The sequence below is a fragment of the Pinus tabuliformis genome, chromosome 7 (assembly GCF_031772625.1).
Source record: "Pinus tabuliformis cultivar Carrire ecotype Pingquan chromosome 7, CPIR1, whole genome shotgun sequence".
NCBI classification, from domain to species: Eukaryota; Viridiplantae; Streptophyta; class Pinopsida; order Pinales; family Pinaceae; genus Pinus; species Pinus tabuliformis.
This window is the reverse complement of record NC_142293.1, coordinates 700,587,731-700,615,541: the sequence shown is the minus strand read 5'-3', so window position 1 is coordinate 700,615,541 and position 27,811 is coordinate 700,587,731.

Sequence of the window (27,811 nt, the reverse complement as noted above, 5' to 3'; positions counted from 1 at the left end):
ATCATTATGATTTTCAGGCACCATCACTTTTCATGTGATGTCATCAAGCACTGTGTATTCTTTGTTTTCTTTTTCTTGTTTCTTTTCCTGTAGCTGATCCTAATACAAAACCTTTTCATTGAATATGACATCTTTGCTCCTAATGATTTTATGTTTTTCATAATCATAAAAACGATAACCAAAATCATTAACACCATATCCAATAAAAGTACATTTCTTTGATTTTTCCTCAAGCTTTGTTCTATTTTCTTTATTAATGTGGACAAAGGCTTCACAACCAAAACTTTTTAAAAATGAGAAGTTTACCTTTTTACCTGTCCATGCCTCCTCTGGAATACCACCATCCAGGGAACTTGAAGGCCCTCTGTTTATTAGATAAACAACAGTATCTACAATGTCTACCCAAAATTGTAGAGGCAATCCTGAATGCAATCTCATTCACCTTGCACACTCCATGATTTTCATGTTCATCCTTTCTGACACACCATTTTCTTGTGGTGTTTATGGAACAATCTTCGCTCTCTAAATTCCATTCTATAAACAGTGCCTATCAAACACTTTGCTGCAATATTCACCTCCATTGTCTGATCTAAGACACTTCAACCTTTTTCCTGTCTCATTTTCAACCAAAGCTTTCCATTTCTTGAAAGTATCAAATAAATCATATTTATTTCAAATACAATAAATCCAGGTTTTTTTGGTTGCATCATTAATAAAAGTAACATAATAACAAGATCCACCAAGAAATGATACCTAAGCAGGTCCCCATATATCTGTATGCACAAGCTCTAATTTTTCGCTCTTCTTTTATTTCCCAACTCTAAGGAATCTGACTCTCTTATGTTTTCCATAAACAAAATTCTCACAGAATTTTAAATCAACATGCTTCAAACTTGGCAACAAATTTCTTGAGTGAAGAATCTGCATCCCCTTCTCACTCATGTGCCCGAGCCTTTGATGCCACAATGTAGTAACTTCTCCTGAAGAGGTTAAAGCATTAACAAAATTAGAAATACCATTGCATAAATACGATGTACCAACCTTTTCTCCTTTTGCTATTACCAGGGATCCTTTAGTGACCTTACAGGTTTTATCTGTAAAAGTAGTCACAGTCACCTCCCAACTTCCCTATTGAAATAAGATTTTTCTTCAGATCTGGAACATGCCTTAGCTACTTCAATAGTGATTGATTTCCATTCTGTTGTTTTATGAAAATTGTACCCATTCTAATGATTTTACAGGGTTTATCATCACCCAATTGAACCCGTCCAAAATCTCCTTGAACATAATCATGAAAATGTTTCTTATCAGGTGTGGCATGGAATGAGGCCCTTGAATCTACCACCCAGGCGTCAATAATATTTTCTATATAAATAATCAAATAATATTGCAACACATCACTTATCACATTCGCTTCATGATTGTTTTCTTGTTGCGCATCTCCTTCTTTTCCCTTTTGATACTTGTAGTCTCTCTTCACGTGTCCTTTCTTCCCACATTTGTAGCACACTATACCCGACCTGGACTTGGATCTACCTTTCCTTAACTTACTACAATATCCTGGGCTCTTTCCTCTTTTCCATTTTGCTTCCCCTAGTCTCTGCAGTCAAAGCATTACCTGATGTCTCACCAGAGCTTTTCTATCGCATTTCCTCACTAAGGATTGCATTGATAACATCATCAAATTTTAAAGTACTAGATTCAGAGATAGAGTTACTAACGGCCATAACTAAACAATTCCAACTTTTTGGCAATGAGCACAAAAATAACAGAGCCCTAACTTCATCATCAAAATTTACCCCTACAGAACTTAACTGACTGGTAACTATATTAAAATCATTTAAATGATCAGCAATAGATCCACGTTCTGACGTTTTCATATTAAATAAATGCTTCATAAGAAATACCTTATTTGAGGCCAAGTTTTTTTCCATATATTTTGTCCAATGTCGACGTTAAACCCTCTGTTGTCATTTCCTTTCAAATAGTAAATGCTACCGACACCACTAGGCACAACCATATTGTTCCAAGTGCCTTTCTGTCGAGAATATCCCATTTTGTGTTTTTCATACTCGTCGGCTTCTTTGCCTTTCTGCTCAATGGTTGGTACAAATTTTTCTGGTACAAATAATCTTCCATCTTCATCTTCCATAGCTGGTAGTTTTTGCCGTTAAATTTTTCGACCCTAAACCTACCATCTTCTGCCATTGCTCCCACTCGAACCAGTAACCCTTATCTCCTATGAGTTTATTAGCCAAATACACCTTTAGTTCTGATACCACTTGTTAGAAAATTATATATTACAAAGCAACAAAACACATAAAATATATTGCAAAAATACAAACACAAAGAACACATAAAACAAGAGAGACACAGATATATGTAGTTCACCCAATTTGGGCTACGTCCACAGAGAAACAGCCAGTCCTTCCTATTATATTATCCATCAAATTGAAGAGATACAACCTACAACAGCTCCGCTATAATTCCCTCTTCACTCTCACACAATCTCCTCTCTCTTTCTCACTCAGAATACAAATCTGCATAGACACAATACAAGTCCTTCATATATAGTGAGGGGTTGCCTTCTAAGGAAAAAAAGCCTAAATTAAACATAACTTCCACCATCAGACCTCTACCGAATGAATTACCCAGATTGACTATGAAATTAAAACATTTTACAAGGCAATTTTACATCTATTTTTAGCTTCGGGGGTGCTGCTCCCAATCCCCCCACTAGGGGGGGCTCCCAAAGGTTGTAGCCACCCCCCGTGGACTCGCCTGGGGGACTTGAGCTATATATGTTTAGTCTTGGAATGAAATGCAAAGTTCTTTGCAAGATGAATGGCACTCTATCTGTCACTGTATAACTTGCCCAACTCCTGCTTCTTACCCAATTCATCCAGAAACCTTTGTAACCAAATTATTTCCTTACTAGCCTCTATGGCAGCAACATACTTTTCTTCCATTGTTGAGATTGAAACAACACTTTGTAGTTTTGAGACGAAACTAACAATTATTCCACCTATAGTAAACACATACCCTGTTGTGCTCCTCCTGTTATGTCTATCACCCACCATATCTGCGTCAACATATCCCTGTAGAGCAATGTTTGAACCACCAGATCATAATTCTTGATTTGTGGTACCTCTCGAATACCTGAGAATCCACTTCACCATCATCCAATGTTATTTTCCTAGATTGTTCATGTACCTGCTTACAACTACCACTGCATGTGCGATATCAAGCCTTGTGCAGACCATTGCATACATTAAGCTTCCAACTACTAATGCATATGGAACTTTAGACATATGAGCCATTTCTTCTTGAGTCTTGGGACACTCCTCCTTACTTAATTTGAAATGGCTAGCCAAAGGTATACTAACCTGATTTTGATTCTACATATTAAACCTTTTCAACACCTTTTCTATGTACTCACTTTGAGACAATTTTAATTTGCAATTCTTATTGTCTCTAGTTATTCTCATACCAAGGATTTTTTTGCAGCACCCAAATCCATCATTGCAAATGAGTTCGCCAATTTTCTTTTAAGCACATTTATTTCTTAGACCCCCCCTGCAGCGTATATTTTACGGGCGGTGTTGCCGCCACATTACAAAATGGGGTCTAATGTGGTGATACCTCTAAATAAAGAAGATAATCAGGTTCCACACCCAACAAAATATATAGGTGGTTTTTATTGTTCCAGGAGTATGATTTTGAGGTTATTGTGAATCTTGGACGACTGAACAGGGGACCAGTCCACTTTTCATGCATTGAAACAACGAAAAGCCCACTAATTTGGAGGAGGGATTGCTTGACACGTGAATGTTTGTAGTGCATGCTGCAAACAGTCATTTTTAAGATATCATACACTTCCTAATGACAGGAACTTCCCTGAAAGGTTACACCATCTAGCAAAAGAAGGAGTTAGTGTTGCACGCGTCAGACTTTTCTGTCATTGCTAGGCATATGTACAAAATGGGGTCTGATGAAATATTGCGATGATATGTACTGGGGTTTGAAAGGAGAAGTATCCTCGTGGACGCTCATGGGGGCACCACGGGAGGACATTATGCAGGAAGAGTGACCGCGCAGAAGATTCTACATGGAGGGTTGTGGTAGCCAACCCTCCAATAGGACTCAAAAGATTATTGCAAAGTGCATGATGTGTGTCAAAGGATTGGCAGGCCATCCTGAAGGGATGAGTTGCCTCTAAATCTACAGATGATGTTACAACCCTTTGAGAAATGGGCAATAGATTTTGTGGAACCCATTCAGCCACAAGGGAAGAAGACGAGAGCACAATACATTATCACCATAGCGTAGTATTTGACTCAATGGGTGGAGGCATAGCCTATGAAGGATTGCATAGGCACGACTGCTACGAAGTTCCTCTTTGAGTATGTACTGATGCGATTTGGGTGTCCAAATATTTTGATGAGTGATCATGGTACGCACTTTCTGAACAAAACGATCAGTGCACTGATGGAGGAATTTTAGGTATATCACCAGAAGAGCATGCCTTATCACCCACAGGCTAATGGGATGGTGTAAGCATTCAATAAAGTGTTGGAGAATGCACTGACCAAGGTTTTCAATGCTCAGTGAAGTGATTGGGACCTGCACATACCCATAGTACTATGGGCCTATCAGACGACATGCAAGAAGTTGACTAGACAGACACCCTTTAGGCTTGTATATGGTGTTGAAGCAGTGATGCCCATGGAATACATTGTGCCTAGTCTATGCATAGAGGCACTCATAGGTATTAAAATTTGTAGAGCCTTGGAAGAAAGGATCACGCAGCTGGATGAGCTTGAGGAAGAGAGATTCCTAGCTGGATTTCACCAACAGGTCCAAAAGCAACGCGAAAAAGCATGGCATGATCGACACATTAAGTGGTGCACCTTTAAGGTCAACGACCTACTTTTTTTATATGATAGTAAGTTTGATAATTTCCAGGGAAATTCAGAATGCACTGGTTAGGGTCCTATACCATTAAGGAAACTACTGATGGTGGAGCAGTTCAATTGGTTAAATTGAATGGACATCCCTTCCCAGGAAAGGTGAATGGCAGCAGATTGAAGCCATACACCGGTGGTCTATCCATGTGACTATATGACAATATCATGGTATTAGTGCTCCAGGCAGCTGAAAGGAGGCGCGGGACTATAAAATACACTGCCTGGGTTTGGGAGCTACGCGATTGGAGGATTATGTGAAGCAAGGAAGCATCACAGGGTTTGAGACAGTGCGAAGGGAGCTGCGCTACCCAGGGAGAAATCACGTTGGTCAACCACAAAGTGACTGTTAAACTCATTGTTCATGATTTGATGTTAGAAATGCAACCAAATGGAGCGGGAAACTGGCATTTAAGACGAAATTTATGGGTCAGATCCTTAAAAATCTGCCGCCAATCTAGCATTAATGAACTGAATGTGGGGGGAATAGTTTGATTTGAATTCAAAATGCCCTATAAATTACATGTGGTTTCCCAGTGAAAAACACTTGGCATTTTTAGAATTGATTTGTTGAGCTCTCAAGAGCACATGAATTGCGAGAACTTCGAAGCTTTGATAGCCAGTTCATTATTTGAGACATTGCCGAAGGCGACACAGGAGTTATTGCAGAACATCATGTCGGCACCCATAGAAGCTATGGATATTGAAGAAGTGAGAGTTGAGGAGGTTGTGCCAGAAGTTGTCATGGAGGTAGAAGAAGCTGCTCCAGAGGTTTCCAAAGTATTAGCGGAAGTCCCCAAATCACCAAGGATGCTGAGACCAAAGCCAACCCCAACCAAGGAGAGTGCGAAGGATAAGAAAGGAAAGAAGCTTACAATACATGGTGTGCATATCGCTGAGAAGAAACCCACTGAAGGACAAGCCCACCACACAGGAAAAGGGCAAAGCTATCAATCTAGAGCTAGAGGAAGAAGAAATCGAAGACATCCCATTGGATGATGAGGTTGTGAGGATACGTGGAGGAAGTTTAAGTCCACGGTGTTGACCCTATCACTCGATTTCCTGAGTATGTACCTCCACGCAAGGGAAACACCAAGGTGCCAAAAGGTATCGATGAGAGCAAGGTCTCTTTTCAAACCCCTCTGCTATAGGATGAGATTATCTTTGAAGGATCGTGCTTGGGCTGGGTTCCTTTATTAAAGCTCGAAGACTGGGACTTCGATTACCATGATAAGTTCCCACACTTGGAAATTGAGTAGCTAATGCACTACATTATTGACACAGCCACCAAGATGATTTCATTGGAGCCACAGAAGTGGCTCAGAGGAGTAGACAAGGCAGGTCTACTCAACTTGCTATAGGTTTCGCACTGCAACCACACCCCGATTATAGTCTTGGTCATCAAGCAACTGCTATGATTGGTGCATGATGGGTTTCTGTGGCTGGAGGAGCCAATACCCATCACTAATAGATTGATCCATAGGATCATGTAGTTGCCCTACACATGAGAAAATCCAGTCATGATGCTTGGTTGAAAAGGTGGCGATCAGTCCCTTGTGGAGGCCATGAAGGAGAAGTTTAATCTTGTGAAGAAGCTGCGTGGATATGCCATATCAAGTATCATTGACCTTGATGTAAATGTGGCCACATAGATTTTGGCAGGGAAGGTGATGAGGAAGTGTCACATCGATGAGGTGCTAGCGCCTATCGTCGCGCTAGTAGCCTAGTGCACCAAAGGATTCCAGTTTAATTGGGCACACTATCTCTGCAGTGAGTTCCTTGCGAATTGTCACGAGGCACAGGAGCTCAGCAAGACATTCCACTACGCTTGCCTCTTGCTATCTATTGTGCTGGTAGCATGGGAGCTACTAGAGAATAGTAAATTCCCTTCGGTCATGACAGACCTACCAGAAGCAGTGAAGTACGCTTCCCTGTGGGCGTCCAAGGATGTGTAGCACATCAAGGACAACAATATCTTTTGGATCTTGATGGAGATGAACATCCACATGGCCATCAATTGCAAACCAGAGTTGTCTCCTATGGTGTTTGCCAACCTGCAGGGCTATCCGAAGTTTAAGGTAGATTTTCACCATGTGTCCATCAGGGCATGGAAGGACCCTATGCAGACATGGTATGACTTTCCTTACCTAGCAAGCAACAACACAATTGATGTAGTGCTTGATCATTGGCCGACAGAGTGGCAAACTACATCAAACTTGACGGTTGGAGTGAGCAAGTCCACTGCACAGTGCAAGAAGGAGGAGACCAAGCTCAAGATGACACATCTAGTAGAAAAGAGAAAGAAGGAGGCCACTGACAAGGCCTAGGCAAAGCGCGATGCTGCTCAGCAGGTGGAGAAGAAAACAAGTGGAATAGAGTGGGGCTCTAACAAAGGCACGAGGTCACCTTTGCCCGAGACAAAGGAAGAGACAGACGAGCAGACAGTGCTACACAACGTGGACCCACAGGCGATTTCTGCCTACATCAAACATCTAAGGGAGCAATAGAAAGGAGGGTTGAGAAGAAATCCAAGGCCACTAAGATATCACTGGACCCAATCACCATCACTGAGGGTGATTTGCATGACATCAGAGACATGGTGTGGGATGTCACCACGGAGGCCCTATATCACTTTGAGCAGCAGCAACAACTAATATTTGGGGCTATCCAGACAGGTCTACAAGAGCTATAGACCTACGCATCATAGGCTGGCACGGTGTCCACCAGCCTTGCTATCGACACTTCAGAAGCTGCCGAGATGCTGTGCATGAAGGTCTCTAGCGTGATAGTGCTACTTGATGGAGCAATGACCATGGATAATGAAGCTCACATGCCCACTGTCAGTGCCCTCAAGGGAGTAGGGTTGAATCTGGTAGCGCTCCATGGCAAGGCACTCCACTGCAGGATGGAGTGATCGCGGAGCTGAAGGCCTGTGAACACCACACTCTATAGGTGATCACCGAGCAGAGGATTAATAATGAAAAGATGGCCCTACATAGAGACTCTTCCATCGTTGTCATGATCGAGGTAACCACGCAAAACAAGTGAATAATTCAGGCCATAGAGGAGGCATGTCGAATGGTCCTGGAGTTGGCCATTACTGAGGAAGAAGTGGTCGAGGTGCTCATCCGCAAGCTGGCTACAGGGATGCGTGATGCTTGCACAAAGATGGCAAGGGTTCAGTTGGAGTTGAACCTGCAGATCACCAAATTATAGTTGAAGGCCCAGCCTTCAACTCCGCCAAAGGTAAAGGAGCAGCATGCAATCGCTGTCACAGAGGCAATAGAGGTGGTTGATTGTGCAGTAGCAGATTGCACACAAATTTTTGAATAGTCATTCGAGGTCCTGACGAGCTTGTAGGAGGACCCTAATGTATAGCAACTGGAGATAGAAGCGCAAGAATTGTAGCAGGGCTATGACGAGGTAAAAGGCACAGTGTGAACTATTGCACTTACGCAAAGACTGGCAAAGCTACAAGAGGCCAAGCAGTTGAAAGAGTAGATAGATGCAGTGTAGTACAAGGAGGAAGTGCTAAAGGCATGATTGAAGCCTTAGTTGGATGAGGCATATGCGGTTACAAACCCTATTGAAGGAAAGATTGCGACCTTATAAGCAACTCAGCAGAAGCTTCAGGTCGACAATTCAAGAGAAGTGACTGAGCAGATGGTTGAAGAAGCAAAGTAGGCAGCCTCACAATGCACTGCTGAGGTTGCGGTCATACAGGTCAAGCTGGGAGGTCTTCGCGCTAAAATATCCACACCCACAGAGTGACTTGAGGGCGAGTCATGATGTTTTTGTTGGGGGCCTATTGGGAACAAGATCCCCTAAGGATAGTTTTGGGGCTAAAAGCCCATGTTTTGGGTCAAATTTTGTAATAAAGTTGTAAAGTCTCCACATTTTGTGGTCGTGAAGCGCGAAGATGTCATGAGTCATAATGGGTTGTCCACCCTTATTTTGTAAAGTGTAAAGTTAGCTGTAAAGATCTACCCATGGTCCACAGACCATGGGATTGTATAAAAAGAGGTAAGTAAGTAAGCTATAAGTAGTGATAAGTATTTAGTGAAGAATGGAGTGAAGAGTCTCGATAGCGAAGTCTAAGCATTTTGCATCTTAGCGTAGGTAGAGGCTCTGCAACTAAGTGCGCAGAAGCCTAGGGTGGAAGTCTGCAGTTGAGTGCATGGACCCCTGCAGCTGTGTGTGCAGGGTGGATAGGGTCTGTAATAGTCTGAAGATATCAATAAAGAGAAGTATTCTACAAATTCTATGTATCTAGTTCTTGTTAATGCATCCGGTTATATTGCATTTTGGGTCTAATATATAATGTTCATGTGATGCGTGACTGTATGTGACTGTATTAGTTAATCAAATGCAAGTAAGAATATCTATTTATGTGGTGCTAACTATGATCGTTTAATAAGATAAGTAAGACACTTAAGAAAACTTGGGAATCTGCACAATACGTTGTCCTAGCAACACGAAAGTACCTGAATCACAGATTAGGGTTGCATAGAGGTCAATAGTACCCATTCGCAGAGGTACCAAAGGGAAAAATAAAGAGATAAACTGACAGAGCCCTAGAACTTGGTGGCTGTTGTGGTCACCAACACCCCCCCTCTTTGTTTGGTATTAGCAATAACACCAAGCAAATGGGGACCCTTAACAAAAAATCCAAAAAACATTTTATCAAAATTTTTGTATTTTAACTCCCTAAAGCTGTATCGCATCGCGAGAAGAGAGTGAAACGTTTTCCTATGCACCTAATAAGCTGTGAAGAAGCAACGCGAAATTCATCGCATCGCATATATTGTGAAGTGCTCTTAAATGAAAAAATTAAGGAATCGCCGACGGCCGATATGCGACGTCGCATATCGCAACATCGCATAAGCAGCACACAATGATTGGATGATGTGCGATCTGCGATTTGCGATCTGCGATTTATGATCTGTGATATTGCAATCTGCGATGAATGCGATCATCAATTCCTGCGATGACACATCTTGACGACGTAATCCTCGATACTGCGATGCGAGTCGCAGAAATCACTCATCGCAAAATTTCCTCGATACATTGTTCAAGGAAAGCTGTCTGTAGACCAAATTGGGCGCGCGCCTTAAAAGAAATTAATGATTGTACGCCAAAGTATCCAAGAAGGATTGTGTTGTGTTTTTCGAAGAGTCAGTTCATTATGAGTGTCATGATTATGCATTCATTAGAGCTTAAAGCTTTCATGTCAATCTTTTCGTCATTACTCTTTTCCTTTGCGTAAACTGTAAGGCAGCAACTAACATAAAGCAATGTGCAGGAAACATCTAAGGAAAAGGGGAAAGCGTCAATACTCGGAGAACAGAGAAGAGATGCCTTCGCAAACGGATGCCACATGCAGTAGGACCGCAGATTCCAGAGTATCACTCAACAGATACTGATGGAAATAGACTATCCAAGACTCAGAGTCAAAGGCGCACAAAAGCAGCATGTTTACAAAAGATCCTGAAGCTTAGACTGGGTAAAGCAAAAAGAAAAACGCTAAAGAGGGAAAACGCACCAGAAAAGCTTGGAACAAAGAACGGAAGCAGTTTTCAATACAGAAAACTGTTCAGAGAGCAAAATCCCTAACTTATTCAGTCATTTGCAAGGCCAGAAACCGAAATAGCAACAACACAATCAGTTTGAAAGAAATTTGGGTTATACCAAGTATACACACAGTGAATACACAAAGCCAGAGGAAGATTTTCGAAAATATCTTCTAGTTTGTCAGAAAGCGGTGCTAGCTCTTGTTATTTCTATTTTCATAGCTCAAACGAAAGGAGAAGACAATCAGCCGACTCTTCCCAGGTGAATGTTGCATTGCTTACAGCACTAAGGAGCAAATATAGAAACGGTTAGAAATTAGATTCAATTTTTAGAAATAAATTTGCTTTAGTAGAAGGGCAGTCATTTGAAACCGTGTCCTAAATTTATGTAATTAAGATTAATTAGTTAGCAGTATTTAAACCCTTCTCAGGCATTTGGAGAAGGGTCCGGAAATTTGTCAAAAAACTTGTCCTCAGAACATGCACTTTTGCACCCTCGGAGGGGGTTTTTGATGAATGGATGGATTGAGATTTACCAATGTTTGCATTTAATGTCTACTACTGATGTTGCACTTCTGTACTCTTAGTAGATGTTAGAACAAGTAGAGATAAATCGTTATTGCTTGAAGCTTATGAGTGGAACCAGTCATAAATGGTACTTTTATCTCTTGACCAATTTCTGCTTATATTCTTAAAGTGATATGTAGTTTTCAGTTGTTTATATGTTAATGAATGAATGTGTGGGTTACCATTTGGCACTTCTGTACGGTGGAGTCAATTATTTGTGTTTAATATATGAATAACTTATTATGTGATATGCTGTTCACAACTATTTTGCTTAACTTTTTATGCATAATGGTTTATCTTAATTGATTTCTATTCTTATGATAGCTGAATGATCTTTATTACCAGTTATTGTTCGAAATCTCTTTAGATCGCATAATAGAATAAATATACCCCGGGTTAGCGTAGATTAGATGTGTTGTTTCTTATTAGATTACAATAGCATAGAATTAGTTTAGAAGTTTGAATTAAATTAGCTTTAAATACTCCTAGATCAGCATCATCCAACTCTACACACACACACACCCCTTAGATTGGGAAACTGGTCCCATTATCCCCAGTCGAACCCGCTATACCAAACGGATAAGGAGCTGCCAACCAAGGTCCAGACCGGGTGGGTATCCCCCTTGTTGTCGACCCGATTTTCAGGGCTTCAACATATTTGGCGCTAGAAGGAGGGCCCGAACTATGAATGGCACCTAAATCAAAATCTAAATACCATTGTAAGAGTAAATCGCCCTCATCAACTCCCCCGACTTCCCCAGTACGTTTAAATCCAGAGTCAGAAGTCGCTCGAGTATCAACCGCTGCTACATACCCTAATATTTCAGACCAATTTATCATTGAACCCCCTGAAGTTCAAACTCTGATTCGTAAACTCCAGGGATTTTCTATTTTTACTCAGAGGTCTGATAAATCTCAAAGCAGCGTGACTTCGCAGTACAATCCTGCTCATCCCCTGACCAGATTAAAGAGTGAAAAATTTGGCATCCAGCCAACTGAATTCCCTCTCCCCACCAGGAAAAGAGCAAGGAAAACACCACCAGAGTCTGACAGTGAGACTCTTTCATCTACGTCGTCCATTTCAACTCCCTCACCGCGAAGTCAGCCACCCACATCTTCATTCCAAACCACTCATCCATCTTCCACAACCCCTCCTCTTCAATCATCAAAGATCATAATATCTTCATCTTCCCAGAATCAGGGATCATCCTCTGCACTTTCATTTGCTAGCAGCTCAACGATGGCCCAGTCTCCATGGAACAATCCTGGGGCGGTTTTAATGCCTCCACCCCTGAGCCCAATACCGGCCCATCCTGAGAAATGGCTACCCAAGTTCAATCCAGAAGCAGGCATGTTAGCTGAAGAGCATATTAATAATTTCATGCTTTCTGTTAATCTCAACGGAGTTACCAACGAGGATGCTGTCGTCCGGATTTTTCCCTACACAATGCAAGGAACAGCCGGGTCATGGTACTTTTCATTACCTTCCGGGTCTATCACAAGTTGGGACATTTTTCAAAGTCAATTCCTTACCAAGTTTGGTGATGACAGATCAACAGCGACGTTGATCAATGACCTATCCAATCTTAAAGCCGAGGCTAGAGAACCCATCAAAGATTTCAATTTACGGTTCAATAAAATCCTCAACAAAATTCCCGCTGCTTCCCAGCCCAGCGAAGAAGTAAGATGTGAATGGTACATTACGGCCTTACCATCGAACTTGGCAATCTTCGTGGATAGGGAAAATAAGACAACCTTAGTTGAAAACTTGACAGAGGCGATAGCAGTAGAGAAACGTGTAGTAGCCCTGGAAAAAAGATCTGCGATAGAGGAACGCAAATCTAAGAAAATCTCCTTCAAAGAAGACCCCAAGAAGAAACAAACGAAAGATCCTTTCGATTTGGAAGGATTACAAAAAGTGTTAAAAACCATGTCCAATGAGATGATTGACATAAAAAAACAAGTAGCAGAAACTTCTTCAAAAAATCCCTACAGAGCTTTTAAAAGAAATCCTCCGATGGATGTGAAACCACCCAATGCTATCTCAAACGTCGAATCCGAAGAAAAGGAAGAAGAAGAAAATACCACTGAAGGGCAGACCGATGACGAAGAAGTTGTGGAACTACAAGGAATGTGGGATTTCATCCTCCCACAAGAAGAAGATCAAGAAGTATTTCCGGTTAGCACACGAAGCAAAAATCAACTTGATCCTCCCCAAACTACCCCTAAGCAGAAGGGCGCAAGCCCTGCAGCAAAAGATAAAGTCGCAACAAAGAAAACAACCGCTAAAGCGACTCAATCTAGCCCAGTCCAATCAGATCAAACACCTCCATCAAGAACACTCATTCTGTCGGATGAAATGGAGTACAACATTATTGATGACATGAAAAAGACTAGGGATAATATCACTCTTTATGAGTTGAGCAAATTGAAACATCAACAGAAGATAATGATGAAAGAATTACATGCCGTGCCTACTACATCTTTTCCTACAGCTGTAGCTTCTCACAACATGGGAAGACCTCCAACCAACACGATCAATAAGGTTGACCCAAATGACATCGCCTTGATTGGAGGAAGATCAAGGTCTCACACTCCCCCTTTTCTTCTCACTTATGAAATTTTCAACAAAAACGTGCACAATTGTTTGGTAGATTCTGGTGCTTCAACGAATATTTTACCCAGATCAATATGTGCCAAGTTGAATGTTCAACCACAAAAATCCGCGGTGCGCATAGTTCAGCTTGATCGATCTCAAGTCGAAGTGATTGGTGAACTTAATCAAGTGACCATAAGATTGTCGTCTAACCCGAAGGTATGTCAGGTTATTGACATTCTAGTAGCTGATATCCCTAAATTCTATGGTTTAATTCTTAGTAGGGATTGGTCCGAAAAACTCCATGGATACTTCTCAACCGATTGGTCGCACATGTGGTTACCCTACAATGGTAAACCGAATCAAATAAAGGTTGAATGAGAGTTACACCAGAAATACATAGTGACGGAATTGGAGGGAGAAAATGAAGCAATAGCATACAACAACAGTATCATAGGCAATTACTCGGTAGATTCTTTCCTCAGCAATTTCAATGCTCATACCTCACCTTACTTAGAAAATTCAGTTTTGTCCCAAGTCGAAATTTTTTCCCAAACTGATAATTCAAAATGTGTTAATTTTTTAGATAACCCTGTAAATACATCTTTGTTTTGGAAATTATATTTTGATGGCTCTAAATCTAACGAGGGAGCAGGAGCAGGATGCGTTCTGATTAGCCCAGACGGAAATAAGACCATGCTTACGTGCAGACTTGAATTTGATTGCACAAACAATACAGCGAAATACGAGGCCTTGGTGCAAGGCCTATACAAGGCCTGTACAAAGCAATCGGGTTGAACGTTAAGTACCTTCAAGTCTTCGGAGACTCTGAGATTGTCATCAAACAGGTACGTAACACCATACATTGCCTATCAGGTCATTTGAAGCACTATCAATCTTTAGTACAAGATCTGACTGCACATTTCATAGCATTCAATATTTCGTCAATCCCAAGACTCCAAAATGCGAGCGCAGACCTGTTAGCTAACGTAGCCTCTAGACTTATTCCCTCCGAAGATTTTAGTCCAGATAGATTCTCAATAGAATTAATCTTTAGACCGTCCATCCCTGACAACATTACAAACTGGAGAGTATTTAATGACGATCCTGACATTGTAAATTTCCTCACTTCTGAAGGATCCTACTCAAATCAAATAATTGATGAAGACCATCATGATCACCAAATACAACAAAATAGCACTGATAATGCTATACCTAAATCGGTGGTTAAGTTAGAAGACTTATATGATTTGAAAAGTCGGTTTAAAAGGTCTACCAATTCTAAACTCTACAGTTCGACTCTGAACTACGAATTAGTAAACCTAGGAACTGATGAGAAACCACAAAACGTTAATCTAGGCCACGGCCGAGCCCCTGAAGAAAAATTAGCGTATATCCGTCTTTTGAGACAATACAAAAATGTTTTTGCCTGGAATTAGGATGAGCTGAAGACATACGACACTTCTATCATTCAACATACTATCCCTATGATTGACAATGAAAAACCTGTCCAACAGAAACTCAGAAAAATCCACCCCAATTTAGAAAATCAGATAAAAACTAAGCTAAATAAGTTGTTGAGAGCGAGAATAATTTTCCCCGTTAGACATTCCAAATGGGTCTCCAATATGGTACCCGTTAGAAAGAAAAACGGAGATATTAGAATTTGTATCGATTTCCGGAATCTCAACAAAGCCTGTCAAAAAGACAATTTTCCCCTCCCACCTATGGAGCAGATATTACAGGCAGTAGCAGGCTCAGAATTAATGTCTTTTTTGGATGGATTTTCAGGATAAAATCAAGTGCTGGTACATCCCGATGATCAGTTAAAAACCACATTCCAAACTAAATGGGGCACATACGCATATCGGAAGATGCCATTTGGTTTGATCAATGCTGGCACTACATTTCAGAGAGCCATGGACATCGCATTTAAAGGTTTAGTCAATAAATTTGTAGTGATTTACCTGAATGATATAATAGTGTACTCCAAGAAGAGAAGCGACCATCTCAAAGACTTGAAACAAATCTTTCAACGATGTTTAAGGTATGGGATTTCACTTAATCCAAAGAAATCTTTTTTCGCATTAAGTGAAGGAAAACTTCTAGGATTCATAGTGTCAAAATCTGGTATTCACATTGAACCTAACAGAATCAAAGAAATTTCTGAAATATCCATGCCTCATAACAAAAGAGCCATGCAATCCTTCCTTGGTCAAATCAATTTTGTGAAGAGATTTGTCCCAGATTTTTCACCTATTGTTTCTCCTTTGCAAAATATGATTAAAAAGAATTCAAATTTTAAATGGGGTCAAGATGAGCATGAAGCATTCAACTTGATCAAACAAGCTATCATTAATGCTCCATCTTTAGCGACCCCGAATTTTTCAGAATCTTTTATCTTATACACATTTTCCTCAGAGAAATATTATGCCGCGATTCTAACTCAAGTAAATCAAGAGAAAGCGGAAGCTCCAATCGCATTTTTTAGCTCGAATTTACAAGGTACTGAACTCAACTATTCAGACGTGGAGAAACAGGCATATGCTGTTTTCAAAGCGATCAAATATTTCAGACCTTTCTTACTTAAAGCCCATACTAAGGTCATAGTATCATTTCCAGCGGTAAGAAACCTTCTGATACAGAAGGATGTGGGCGAAAAAAGAGCAAATTGGATCACCGCTTTACAAGAATACGATCTTGAGATCAAACCAGCAAACATTGTAAGAGGTCAAGGCTTCTGCAAAATGTTGGCTGGAGCATCGCAAATTCCTGAGAACTCATCTGAAGAGGTACATACGTATGAGGTAAGCCTAAACAACGCAGAATCATTATATGCTGACACCATTTATTACCTTAAGAATGGGTATGCTCCATCACACTTGGATCACACCAAGAAAAAATCTCTGAGATTGAAAGCTAAACAATACTAGCTCATAAATGATGTTCTGTTTAAAAGGAATTATGATTCTGTGCTTCTTAGGTGTCTTGAGAAAACTGAAGCCGAAAAGGTTTTGCAAGAACTCCACAATGGACCAGCAGGCGAACACTATGCTGGAGATGCTACTGCACATAAAATCTTACGTGCAGGATATTATTGGCCCACGCTGTTCAAAGACTCACACAGTTACGTGAGGAAATGCCAAGTCTGCCAGACTGCTGCAGGGAAACAAAAAAAACCGTCCATGCCACTACAGCTGGTTAACATCGAGCAACCATTCAGTCAGTGGGGCCTGGACATAATAGGTGAGATCGTTCCTCACTCTTCTAAGCAGCATAGGTACATCCTCACGGCAACAAATTATTTTACTAAATGGGTAGAAGCAGTTCCTCTCAAGACAGCTAATTCTGAAAACATTATTGAATTCATAGATCAATTTATAATCACTAGGTTTGGATTGCCAACGGCCTTAATGTTTGATAATGCTTCATACTTTACTGTAAATACAATGACTGAGTTTGCACTTAAAAGAGGGTTCAAACTGAAATATTCGGCCAACTACTATCCGCAAGGTAATGGATTGGCTGAATCAACAAACAAAAACCTGATCAGGATTATTAAAAGAACAGTCGACCAAAACCAAAAGAATTGGCACAAAGCATTGGCAAATGCTTTATGGGCAGATAGAATAACGAAGAAAGCTTCAATCGGCACTTCTCCCTTTAATTTAGTTTACGGGAAAGAAGTGGTTCTTCCAACTCACTTAGTCATCCCCTCTTTATCTTTAGTACAACACATCGATGAGGTATCTACCTCCTCCATACAACTAAGACAAATGGAAATAATAAAATTAGAAGAACAACGAGAACAAGCTAAGAAAAACCATGCCCATCACCAAGCGCTGATAAAATCCTCTTTTGACTCAAGCATAATGACCAGAAAGAATTTTCAGATGGGAGATTTAGTTTTGAAATGGGATAGGGCTCATGAAGAAAAGGGCAAACATACGAAATTTCAGAAATTGTGGCTTGGTCCTTTTCAGATTGTAGAAGTCATAGGCCCATCAACGTTTGTGTTGTAGGATTTAGCAGTTAGAAGAGATTCTTTGCCTGTTAATGGGCAGATTCTTAAAATATATTTTCCATAGAAGATCACTCTTCTATTTTGTAGGATAGTTTTAGTTTTTATTTGTTTTTCTCTTTCTTATAAATAAAACCAGTTGTTGATGGTCACTAAAAGGGTTCATGAAAAAGACACCAATTCTCTATCAGATTTTGAGCTTTTCGCTTGTACAAGTAGCAAAAATTTTCGAAAAATCTGATTTTTATTATTGACAGGTAGAGTTAACTTTAGCCTAGACATGATACTAGTTTCAACTTCAAAAAATTTGATGAAAGCAACCTTTGGTAAGAAATTGTTTTATATCAACACAATGAAAGGTATCAATAATAAAATAAATATTCTCTGTAAAGCTGCTGTTTTCAAACTCTATTATTGTCGTCCAGAGCTTTCTTAAGGAAAAACAATGACTTCCTCCCTGCTAAAGGAAATCGCAGCATTCAGAGGAACAATCCGAGAAAACACTATATCTCAAAGAATAAGAGGTCTCATCACGAGCCGGCTTATCATGATCACAGATATTATAACTTGCTGACTTTGCCAATACTGTCTATCAAAACAGGGCAACGACTCAAGATTGTTGCAATCAAAAGACAAGGGGTCTCATCACGAGCCAACTTGTTCAGCAAAAGTGTAAATCAATTGAATGACTGTGTCATAATTTGGCCACCAAACCAAGACATTGTTCTTTAGAGAATAAAAAAGGAAAAAATGTCAAAAAGGGTTTTTCTCTGAAAAGTTGTAAATAACCTTAAGCAGGATAAAGGATCATTGCTGGGTAACAGGTAACCCTATCGAGGCTATGGACGCTTGCGGGCAACAGAGGCTCTACCTACGACAAATGAGCATATTTTAAAAGCCAGCACGCAGAGAAGACCTTATTTTATCTTTAAAAGACCAAGTAATGTCTGGTGTGAATACAAGAACTAAGCCTGAGGAAACAAACAATTGGAATATGAAAAGGTTGAGACAAAGTATCATTGATAGGATAAGGCATAATGTACTCTATCTGTCCATAACAAAATTTAGACATATGAAATTTTTTCTGCTTCGGAAGTTGAAATTCAATAGAAAAGCAGAGATAACTGGTTCTTCACAGTGAATCGCCATTGTTGTGGTCACCAACACCCCCCCTCTTTGTTTGGTATTAGCAATAACACCAAGCAAATGGGGACCCTTAACAAAAAATCCAAAAAACATTTTATCAAATTTTTTGTATTTTAACTCCCTAAAGCTGTATCGCATCGCGAGAAGAGAGTGAAACGTTTTCCTATGCGCATAATAAGCTGCGAAGAAGCGACGCGAAATTCATCGCATCGCATATATTGTGAAGCGCTCTTAAATGAAAAAATTAAGGAATTGCCGACGGGCGATATGCGATGTCGCATATCGCAACATCGCATAAGCAGCACACAATGATTGGATGATGTGCGATCTGCGATTTGCGATCTACGATTTGCGATCTGCGATTTGCGATCTGCGATTTACGATCTGCGATATTGCGATATGCGATGAATGCGATCATCAATTCCTGCGATGACACATCTTGACGACGTCATCCTCGATACTGCGATGCGAGTCACAGAAATCACTCATCGCAAAATTTCCTCGATACATTGTTCAAGGAAAGATGTCTGTAGACCAAATTGGGCACGCGCCTTAAAAGAAATTGATGATTGTACGCCAAAGTATCCAAGAAGGATTGTGTTGTGTTTTTTGAAGAGTCAGTTCATTATGAGTGTCATGATTATGCATTCATTAGAGCTTAAAGCTTTCATGTCAATCTTTTCATCATTACTCTTTTCCTTTGCGTAAACTATAAGGCAGCAACTAACATAAAGCAATGTGCAGGAAACATCTAAGGAAAAGGGGAAAGCGTCAATACTCGGAGAACAGAGAAAAGATGCCTTCGCAAACGGATGCCACATGCAGCAGGACCGCGGATTCCAGAGTATCACTCAATAGATACTGATGGAAATAGACTATCCAAGACTCAAAGTCAAAGGCGCACAAAAGCAGCATGTTTACAAAAGATCCTGAAGCTTAGACTGGGTAAAGCAAAAAGAAAAACGCTAAAGAGGGAAAACGCACCAGAAAAGCCTAGAACAAAGAATGGAAGCAGCTTTCAATACAGAAAATTGTTCAGAGAGCAAAATCCCTAACTTATTCAGTCATTCGCAAGGCTGGAAACCGAAATAGCAACAACACAATCAGTTTGAAAGAAATTTGGGTTATACCAAGTATACACACAGTGAATACACCAAGCCAGAGGAAGATTTTCGAAAATATCTTCTAGTTTGTCAGAAAGCGGTGCCAGCTCTTGTTATTTCTATTTTCATAGCTCAAACGAAAGGAGAAGACAATCAGCCGACTCTTCCCAGGCGAATGTTGCATTGCTTACAACACTAAGGAGCAAATACAGAAACGGTTAGAAGTTAGATTCAATTTTTAGATATAAATTTGCTTTAGTAGAAGGGTGGTCATTTGAAACCGTGTCCTAAATTTATGTAATTAAGATTAATTAGTTAGCAGTATTTAAACCCTTCTCAGGCATTTGGAGAAGGGTCTGGAAATTTGTCAAAAAACTTGTCCTCAAAACATGCACTTTTGCACCCTCGGAGGGGGTTTTTGATGAATGGATGGATCAAGATTTATCAATGTTTGCATTTAATGTCTGCTACTGATGTTGCACTTCTGTACTCTTAGTAGATGTTAGAACAAGTAGAGATAAATCATTATTGCTTGAAGCTTATGAGTGGAACCAGTCATAAATGGTACTTTTATCTCTTGACCAATTTCTGCTTATATTCTTAAAGTGATATGCAGTTTTCAGTTGTTTATATGTTAATGCATGAATGTGTGGGTTACCATTTGGCACTTCTGTACAGTGGAGTCATTTATTTGTGTTTAATTTATGAATAACTTATTATGCGATATGCTGTTCACAACTGTTTTGCTTAACTTTTTATGCATAATGGTTTATCTTAATTGATTTCTATTCTTATGATAGCTGAATTATCTTTATTACCAGTTATTGTTCGAAATCTCTTTAGATCGCATAATAGAAGAAATATACCCCGGGTTAGCGTATATTAGATGTGTTGTTTCTTATTAGATTACAATAGCATAGAATTAGTTTAGAAGTTTGAATTAAATTAGCTTTAAATACTCCTAGATCAGCATCATCCAACTCTACACACACACACACCCCTTAGATTGGGAAATTGGTCCCATTATCCCCAGTCGACCCGCTATACCAAACGGATAAGGAGCTGCCAACCAAGGTCCAGACCGAGTGGGTATCCCCCTTGTTGTCGACCTGATTTTCGGGGCTTCAACAGTGACCTACGTGAAAGCAAGAACAGAAGGTATAAACCGAAATCACGACCATCTCAGGGTGCAGAAACTTGGTTCCACCATTCCCCCCATACTGCTTCGGGTGAGACTTCGGTCCGCGCTCCACAGGCTGATGCCAAAAGGGCTAGTAGTGTAGGGATTTGTTTGGCTAACTAATTTTGAACCTGGGTCAAGCCCCATGTAGCCAACACGGTGTCCTAATGTAATGAAGTGAGTATTTCCATACCAGTTTCATAGTGGATGGGTAGCCAGAAGTGCTTTAAGAATTCCACCGCTAAAGCGCCATAGGTATTGACTGACACGTGTGGTAACTCAATGTAACACTTGGTTGCATTGCTAGTAATGGTGCAGGGAAAGAGCCATAGTCAGATACTATCATCCACCATGGAGCTAGAAGCACACCATAAATGATAGGTGGTGATGTGTGGACCCAGATCCTCCACTTATTTCCCTTCGAACTTCGGGATGTCTGTTAGGATTTTATGTGGGATTGGTGGCCAAAATAATTTGTGATAGATGGGGTGATTTGTGAGTTTGTACAAGTCAGGGATATTAAGTGTTGCCAAGAAAGGCAAGGTGTTTGATGCCCCTAAATCAGACCAAGGTGATGAGATATGACTTGAGGATCCTTGCAGTCCTCCCATCGTGTTGTTTCCAATATTATACACAGGTTTTGTGGTATAGTAATTTCCTTGGGGTATAGTCGTGTAGTATGGGTTTCCATAGGGGGTGTTAGACTAGGGGTTGGAAGTGCCCCCAAGATAAGGACTGCCCCCTTGACTCATTTGAGGTTGAGAGTAGGGTGCCTATATGAATTTATTGGGACCTTATTAAGGGTTCCCTCTCACCACGTAACTAACTATAGGTCCTTGACTGACATAAGGAGGGTTCATGCCCATCAATGACTATCCCTGCAGTCCTATAAATGGAGGGGGAACTATTACATTCCCGATCGGTATATGTGTATTGGGAACTATGGCCCCAAGCATATCAACCTGGGGGTTAGAACTAAACAACAGATGCCAACCATAGGTGTGGTCGATGGGACTCGTGCTTTATTGAGCGTTATAAGGGGCACTATATGTAGCACTTGTCAAACGTCTAGGGGCTAACACAAAAGGGGCAAAACCCGGAATGTACTGGGTTCCACTTGTGGTAGGTTTCGCGATAGGGTTTGAACCTAGGACAGATTAACAGGGTTTGTCATCAGAGATGTGGTACTGACTATCGACTGGGGAGGTGGTGGTGAACCTAAAGTGTCCATAAAATCCCATGACCCATTAGTCATTGATGGGATGGGTGGAAATGTTCCAACAGAAGACAAAGGAGGTACAAATGCAACAGGAATTAAGAGTTGTCCCAATGGATTCATGATCGGAGGATTGTATGGAGGACATAATCCTTCAGTAAAGAAATCTTCTGGTAAGCTTGAATCATGAGATGTCCAAACTAATTTTGTGTTAGATCTCAGAGACTGGTTGCCCAAAGACGGGGAATCCGGTTCGCTAGGGCTTGGAGGATTCTCCACAATGAGTGGGGGAAGTCCTAACAACAGTCTAGATTGATGACAAGGGCTAGATGTAGACATGGTGACTGATAAATTTTATCAATAGATTTTACAGTGATATTCGTTAAAGTCTCGGTGATAACAATTTGACACTTTAAAAAATAAAAAATACACTAAGGAAATCAATCAACAAGTAGAGGGAAATGACCATGTCTGATAAGCACCGATCATTGGAGATGAAACCCAGTATCATAATGAATACCAGAGAGAGTTGGCCAAATGTACAGTTACAATTACTCTTGAGCTTCGTGAACCTCAGATTAAGGGACCAAGTACTCTCGTGACGATGAGAACCCTCCCAAAAATCGAAGACAGAGTAGGTTCGTCTATGTTAGGTACCAGGGAAGCCCACCCCAGTCACCTTTTGTTCATCCCTAAAAGTATGGCCACTAAGGATGCCTCAAATTAAAGACACTACTGGTGGGAACATAGTCGTAGACAATACACTGTGTGGGCAGGATAACTGAGTCCCTGACTCAGCTCCGATATCCCCGAAGGGATCCCCTATACATAGAATACCGAAAGGATATGTAAGCAAAGGTGGGCTACCTTAATTTATAGTCCTATGTTGTCTCATATTTAGCTCTGCTTTTACTGGAGTGGTCCCTGATAGTATGAGTGCAGAAGGATTTCTCTCTTTAATGACACTAGTTTCGATGTATGATCTTGGGCTGTTAACTCACATTGCCTATCCAATATCCTAGCATAAACTAATGTGTGTTTACTCTAAAAAGAGTTACTGGTTGGTTTTATTAGGTAGATTTTAAATTTACTTCGTTAGAGTCTTCGGTAGGGGTGTTGACGTATGAAGTTATATGGGACTCTCACTCAAATCATGCAAAAACAATGCTTGTAAATTTTCACTTTCGATGAATAAGCTGCTTCTACAAAGGGAGAGTCATTCATACATCAATATATATACCATGCATCCTATTTAGTAAAACACTAGCATAACTGACAGAACTTCAATGCTCACTAACAACTTTTGAAACCAAATAATGCATATCTAACCAGCTAAGCAGAAAATAGTAAAAAAAAATTGTATTTTCCTTTAATGAAAACAAAAACTTTAAGAAGTAAATCTATTTTCTTAAAAAAAAATTGTTCACAACACATATCAGTCAAACAATCACAACTGCAGATCCTTGATCAGTCTACAAATAGATTTCCCAACCCATGAGGTCACAAAGCAAGTTGTTTATCAAGAAATGGTTGGCTAACACTCTGTACTAGAGGCTACAGAGAGTTACTTGCAGCACTAACACACTATTTGTGAGGACACAATGCTTTATAAAGCACTTTTTATGCTAGTAGTCAACATTAGTGAGGAAAAAGGCTCAAAAACTAGGCTGTGGGGATCAAATCTAGGGCTAAGCACTGAAATAAGGGTGCTGCATAGTCCTAAGTGGTCGGAAATGGAATGAAGTACAAGAAATCTTGGAAGAAAGAGAGATATAGGAACTTTCTGGGAAAAACTGGGAACTAAGTGTAGTCCCCAGCGGAGTTGCTAATTCTGCTATAGGGATTAATGCGTGAGTGTTTGGTGATGTAGAAACCCTCAAGGATCTTCTCGAGATCCTTGGAAGACAGTCATATTAGCTATAGATGTCACAAAGATGCATGAATATCTATGCTTTACAAATGAATATCAAAGCAAGAAGGAATTATTACCTTGAATCTTAGTGTGGTGTTGCTGGAGAGCGCAATGTAGCTAGGCAGAAGACCCCTGAGCCATCTCCAGATCAAAACCCACACATATAAAAGACAAGCGTAATATCACAACATAAAACCTTGATAAATAATGCATGAACATATAAAGATATCTAGTTGCATATATCTAAGCCACTCATGTTAACAATGTTTCATAAACATATAAACAAGTTATACTACCAACGTCATGAAGTGGACAACACAATTGTAGTTCTATATTGATGTAGAAAGAGTGATTACAACCATCAGTTGTATTAGCCTTCCCTTACCCCTCCATCTACTCTCTCTCTCTCTCCCTTCTTAACCTCTTTTGATGCCTTAGTCTGAGACTCTACTCGACAGTCATATAGGAAATCCTTTCAAATGGTTTGACCTCTTTCACAATGGCCCTAGCCTTCCATATATAACATGTGAGGATAGGGTTGCCAAGTCCTTCATGAGTTCCATTAGGAAAAAGCAGTGTTGTTTCCATGCCTTTGTGCTCTTTCCCGTTTGCACACTCCATTAGGAATTGATAATTCCTCCAAATAGGTATGTTGGATTGTATGGCCTGACCCAGGTTCAGAGGTGATTTAGCCAAGCAAATGTTGGTACTACTAGCCCTTTCGGCAACAGTCCGCGGAGCGCGGACTAAGGTCTCACTCGAGGTAGCATGGGAGGGTGCTAGAACTAGGTTTCTGTACCCTAGGGATGTTTGATGAGCTTTTGGTGGTCCATGGTTTGACCCTGCGCACACGTCGCTACATGCACCTATTAGTCCCTCGCAACCTGTGATGTTGCCTTCGCGCATCCCTACCCGGGGCGCGATCCATATTATACCCAAGTTCCTTACTATTTAACCTGTTATTACCTGATTACTTAACTTGTCTGTGTAAGACTAGTGATAATTAACAGTATATCCAACAATCATACAAGTGTGCACAATAAAGAAAATAGTATAAATGTAAAGAATGCAATACACAAGAAGATGCACCAAATTTGGAATCAACTTCTTTTTCTTATTCTTCATTCAAGGTTATAGACTTGACACTGCCTTGCGTACTTAGCTGCAGGGGTTCGCGCACTTAGCTGAGGACTCTACTAGGCCTCTATGCACTCAGCTATGAAGCCTCTTCCTACTGCTACAGCCCAATACCTTAGACTCTTACTTTATGCTCGAACCATTTGTATTCATCTATCTCTCTAATTAGTTATCTTTACAGCTTAGAGCCTTGCTCTATTTATACAATCCCATGGTCTGTGGACCATGGGTAGGCCGACATGACATTACATTACATAACAATACTTAGGGTAGACAACCCTATGACTCAACCTATACTTCGTGCTCCGTGCCCACAATTCGCGGAGTTTTACAATACATTTGACCAAAACTTGGGCTTTGAGCCCCAAAAAATGTTGTGGGGGGATTCCATGCCCAGTAGGCCCCCAGCATAAACATCATGACTCACCCTCGAGTCACTCTATTGGCGTGGTGACCTTGGTGCGGAGTCCCTCCAAAAATGGTCCCGTACTGCTCGGAGGTCCACAGCGCACTGTTCTGCGGTTTGTTCGACCTGCTGCATGTGCTCTTCTGATGCTTCTTTGTGAGGATCGAATTCCTGCCTTAGTGCGTAGATCCCCTCATCTATGTGAGCTTGCCCTCAATATCTGCCATAATGGTGAAGGCCTCATCAATCCATGGCTGGACATGCACTTTTAGAAGTGCCTCTTTCTGTGTTGTGGCATCCACCTACTCTTTCAGTGCACTTGCTTACTGTAGCTTTGTGAGCCGTTGAGTGAGGACGATTGTTTGCGCAGTTCCCCTTACATTGTCGTATAGCTCCTGAAGCTCACGTGCCTCTGTTTGTAGATGTTGTATGTTGGGGTCCTCCTGCAAGGATGTGAGGACTCCAAAGGCTTGGTCCAACATACCGATACAATCATGTACTACCCATCCATTTTCTTCCAACCCTGTTTAGATAGTGCTAATGCGTTGCTTTCTAACTTTCGGGGGAGTGGAAGGCTTTGCCTTCAGCCGTAGCTCAACAATTTGGAGATTCAGCTCTAGTTTCACATGCATTGTTTCCTCACGCGCGTTTCAGACTCCACTTTCCAGACAGTGGATCTGCATTTCTATTGGTAGGTCTGCATTGATGGACAACTCTGGGACTCGCTGGCATGCTTCATCAAATGTCTGCACTATCTATTGGTTTTGTGACACCAGTTCGTCACACTGTAGGCTGAGCTGTTCGATGTTGATATTTTTCTCACTCATCACCTAAATCACGTGGCCCTCCCTGGTGCGGAGCTCTACTATTATGCCATCCTGCAGTTGGTACAGTGTGTCTCATAGAAGGGTAGCCAAATTAAGGCCAAGTCCCTTGATCCTTCCAACTGCGACTCTGTCGGTCTCATTCTCTATTGCTAGTGCCCCTTCCGGTAGCACTACGATATTGGCCATCCTTACGTATAGAATCTGCTCTGCCGCTGATATGTCTGTTATGGCGTAGGTGGCTATGGTTCCTTCCTATGGGGGCCACACCTATAGTTCCTATAGCTGCACCCTTAGGGCCCCCAACACAGTCTGCTGCTCTGACATGTCTTCTTGGAGTGCTTTCTTGGTGACCTTGTGAACCATGTTGCCGATGTCATAGAGGTTGCCTTCTATTAACGTGATCGGGTCGATGGCCAATTTGGAGGCCTTGACCTTTTTCCGTGGACCCGATCTCTCTGTGACACACAGCCTTTTCAGTTGGGTGGAAGTTGTGCCCGGGTTTGCACCTTCCTCTGCAAGGTCTATGTCCTCTACATCCTGTCCTATAGACAATTCCTGGCCCTCCTCTTCCTGCGTCATTGTGGCCCCTATCGTCTGCATTGCTACTGCTACTTCGATGACCTTTTCCTGCTCTGTGGCTGCCTTTGCTGCCTCGCGGACTACCCTTACCTCTGCTGCCGCTTTTTCATTGCGCCTCTTTTTTACCAACTGTGTGACATGTAACTTGGCCTAATCCTTTCCTCTCTGTGTAGCTGTCCTATTTAGCTTCACCAAATTCGGATCGCACCACTTGGGAGGCCATGATTCTAGCACTACAAAAATTGCATCATCAGTGGTGATGAAGGGGAGCTTGGTCCAATGCTGCACCAGATCCTTTCACGCATTGATGTAAATATTGTGCATGTCCACCTTGAAGTTTGCAAAGCTTTGCAGACTGTTGTGCACTATGGGGGATGGTGAGCCCCAGTATTGTAGCAATAATGCTTCAACTCCTGGAACTCCCTTCTTTAATTTTATCAACCCGGTAGTTCGTAACAAACTTGGAAGCGACGATGCTGTATGCACAAGTACTAGCTCTTGCCGCAGCTGTCACTTGGTCAGCTAGCACAAGTCCGCAAGGATCTTAAGCCAACTTCTATGAGCTCTTAGAAGAAGCTTTTTAATTG